General features: G+C 51.3%; 1 long non-coding RNA gene across 1 annotated transcript; it reads right to left on the bottom strand.

The window, feature by feature from the left end:
* Positions 1-280: 280 nt before the first annotated feature.
* On the bottom strand, positions 281-3,373 carry LOC143435397 (uncharacterized). Its single transcript, XR_013105644.1, has 3 exons — positions 3,119-3,373; positions 999-1,128; positions 281-429 (listed from the first exon to the last, which is right to left on the bottom strand). It is a non-coding gene; the product is annotated as an uncharacterized LOC143435397 (long non-coding RNA).
* Between the last annotated feature and the right edge of the window lie 459 nt (positions 3,374-3,832).

The following is a 3,832-nucleotide window of genomic DNA, read 5'->3' as shown; positions in this document are numbered from 1 at the left end:
AGCCCAGAGGCAGGAAGATCAGGAGTTCACGATCCTCCTCAGCTACATAGGGAGTTCAAGGCCAGCCTTAGCTACATAAAACTATGTCTCAAACACGGCCAGCAAGATGGCTCAGCAGGTAAAGGAGCCTGCTGCCAAGGCTGTTTGACCCCTAAAAGCCTCTCCTATTAACTGACCTTTGAACTCTACAGATACACTGTGGCAAACACATATCCATCTATAAATAATGAATAAATAAATAAATGTAATTTTTTTAAAGATTTATTTATTTTATGTATGTAAGTACACTGTTGCTATCTTCAGACACACCAGAAGAGGGCATCTGATCATTGCAGATGGTTGTGAGTCACCATGTGGTTGCTGGGAATTGAACTCAGGACCTCTGGAAGAGCAGTCAGTGCTCTTAACCGATGAGCCATCTCTCCAGCCCTAAATGTAATTAAAAAAAAAAAAAAAAAAAAAAAAAAAAAAAAAGCCTTTTGGGACCAGGAGTCTTCTGACCCTGGCTACAGATCCTCTATCAGAAAGGAGTTCGGCAGACCTCAGATCCACTTGCAAGCACAAAGGCAAGAACAAGCATACAGGATAGGAGGGACTTGCCCAGTGTCTTCTGGGAACTGCAGCTGGAGACCACACTCTGCTCCACTGTCTAGAACTGAAGCCCAAACGGGGAGGAGCAGGGCTGGAACCCAAGGGCTACAATAAAGACTTTGAAAAGAGTAAAGTACTAACCCAGGATGTTGAGGAAGGACAAAAGACAGGGGAAAGTGAGGCAGAGTTGAGACAGCCGCCTGCACTCCCACCTGAGGACCAGATCATTCTAAAGACCTGGCTGTTTTCAGACAAAGCAGAAATGGGGGGGGGGGGGGAGTGGGGGATGGGGAATGGGGGATGGGGAATGGGGGAGGAACCATCAGTGCTGAGCTCCGGGGCATCGGTGGGGGGGGGGGGGGAAGAGGGGGACTCCTCCCGCCCATCACACCAGCTATGAAGCTCACCTGCACAGGTGGGACTCTTCTTCGTGTCCACACAGGCCTTTGCCTTGGGTAGGAAGCTCCGTGTCTGTTTTGGGCCACCAGCTGCCCAAAGTAGTGGTTTTCCATTCATGGGCAGGCTAGAGCTTCCAGCCTGACCTCGGGAAAGGAGAAAGGAGATTGTTAACCTCACCACCGTACACACACACACACACACACACACACACACACACACACACACACACACACCTCTCTGCGGCCACAGGCCACTAGAGTCAGAGCGTGTCACTTCCCACAGACGCAGTGAATGTGAGCAGCTAGTACAGGTGGGGACCCTCCTCAAGGCTTCCCTCGCAGCCCCAGCTTTCCTTCCCTCAGAAGCCTAGGGCCACCTCGCAATACAATCTTCACCTTTCAAAGAAAGATAGTTAAAGACATGGGAAGAGCGAGGGACAAGGGGCCGCTCGGGCTTTGGCAGACTGATTTCTTTTCGTGGGGGCGGGAAGGGGTGGTCTTCTGTTTCACTACCCAGAAATACCAGCAACTGAAAACTGGGTTTGGATTTTAGATTTTTCTCATTTCAGATCAACAAGATTATGTGTTTACAGTCATCTCGAGTCAAATCAAATCTAAACATTGAGAGTTATTGTAGATTCATGGGGTGAAGAAGTGGAGGGGGGAGCTTTGAGTCACATGACTTTTATGCGGCAGAAACTTAATGAGAAACACACCACATTCCCAGAACCCTCTTTCTAGTCTGGGCTCCCGCAGAGATAAAAGGTCACAAGAAGAGAAGGAGGGAGCCGGCAGGAGCCTGTGGAGCCGGGAGGCGCTGTTTGACTGGAAAGTAGGCCCAAATTTCATCCGAGCTGCTATCGGCCGACAGTCTAACTGATTATTTTCTTTGAATGCCAGATGTGAAGAGCCTTCATAAAGGAACCTCAAACATCATCCATTTAAAAACAAATCGACCCAAGCAGTATGCATTGTGGCACAAAAGGGAACTTTGCAATTCCAGACTGTAGGGAAAGCCGAGCAGCCCAGGGGTGGGGTGGGGAGGCCTGGCTGAGACTGTGCATCCCACTGCTGCCCCCTGCAGGCTGCAAGCCACAGAGCAACAGAGGGAAACGGGCGGCTCGCCCTGGGTCAGCAGATGCAGACAGGGCCTCTCAGGATGGCTGCAGAGTTCTGGGCTGGGCATCTCAGAAGGCAGAGAGGTGGGCGTCTGCACACGCACGGCCTCATATGATCGCTAACTCTGTAAGGTGGAGACCTCAAACGCTTTCACAGAGGAGAAACTGCACAGGTCTGTGAACTGAGGGTCATTCTGAAGCTGGCTTATCCAGCCCTCCTCCACACATCAGTGTCTCTTACGTGGGCCTCTGTCCAAGGATCCCCATCTCAAAGTTCCTGTATCCAGGCTAAGGCCAACGCACCCAGGAGGATCTGACCTGATGCTCATGCAACGTAGACTGAGGAGACTAACCCCACCCCTCCCACACACACTGTACTTCTGGAGACAGGTTTCATCCTTAACACATCTTAAACTGCCAAAAACTCAAAAACTCAAAAAGACTTGCAGAGCTAAGAACATCAGAGCCACCTCTGATCCCAACGTCCTGCTGATCTGTATTCGTACTCACGCATGCACACACGCACACGCTGCCCTGCTGTTCATGTCTGCACTGTGGCATGTATACACTGTGGCAGTATGAATCCTGGGTGCACTACAAATCACTATCAGTCACTGGGGGCCAGTGACCTCTAGGTCTGGGCCCTGTCAAGGCCCTTCCAAGTGAAGTCAGTGTGAAGCCCGCGGCAGCCAGGCCCCCCGCTCTGCTCTGCGCTCTCAGGTCCTGCTTCCGGAGACACTTCGAATGCGGTTGGTTTAAGAATTATCATGCCCCTGAGTATTTCTTCCTTTGCTAAGACCCCCTAAGGAGCCCACTCATCTCCCATCAGAACTCCTGGTCCAGTGAACTGGGGGTCAGCCTGCTCTCTCCCACCTCAAGGCCTTTGCCCCAGGTTCCCCCACCATCTGTGTTTCCTCTATGGCTGCCTGACCTGTCAGTCAAATTCTTCTCCACACAATGTTCCTCCTTTCCCCTATGCCCCACCCCTGCATTCCTCCAGCGCCCACTGACCTCATCACTGCACCGCTGGCCACCTTCCTGTCCTCAGTGCTCCCGGAAAGCCTTCAGCAAATATTTGGTCACTGTTCCGCTAATGACTTCGCATGTACAAATAATGCCCAGTGGTCAGGGACTGTTCTTGAGACCCCGTCTGTGTGACTGTTTGCTTTGGGATTGTCCCAGATGTTTCCTTCAGTAACACGCCTTCCTCGGGGCTAGCGACAGAGGCTATTTTAGCCCAGTGTTAGTTGGTCATAATGACCTGTGGCCAGTCCAGGGAGGAGGCGAGGCCAACGACTCCACAGGTTTTCCCAAGCACTAGGGAAAACCCTCCTGTTACCAGCCTGTGCTGGCATCTGAGCACCACCTAGTGGCAGGGGTTGGTCATGGCATCCACCTGTGCAGGCCCTTCCACAACCTTTTAGGATAAAATGAACACTTGAAAAACACAGCTCATCTGTGCCCTCCCCCTTACCCCCCCCCCCGGCTCCGACCCTTTGCCATATGATTTATAGAACCTTACCTGAGCAGCTCCCTTGGGTGCATCTATATATCCTGATTACACCAATCTTACTAACTGTAAACCTGGTCAGGCTGATCTGGGGTATCTCCCTTGTCCCCTTTAAAGCCGGAAGGAATCTAGGATGCATCAAAGGCAAAGTGTAAAGATATGAACACAGCTGTCCAAAGACCTGAGTTCTAATACCTCTTGCTTTGCCCAAGAAT

This window comes from Arvicanthis niloticus, chromosome 21 (genome assembly GCF_011762505.2).
Source record: "Arvicanthis niloticus isolate mArvNil1 chromosome 21, mArvNil1.pat.X, whole genome shotgun sequence".
Classification (NCBI taxonomy): domain Eukaryota; kingdom Metazoa; phylum Chordata; class Mammalia; order Rodentia; family Muridae; genus Arvicanthis; species Arvicanthis niloticus.
This window is presented reverse-complemented; position numbering and strand designations above follow the sequence as displayed.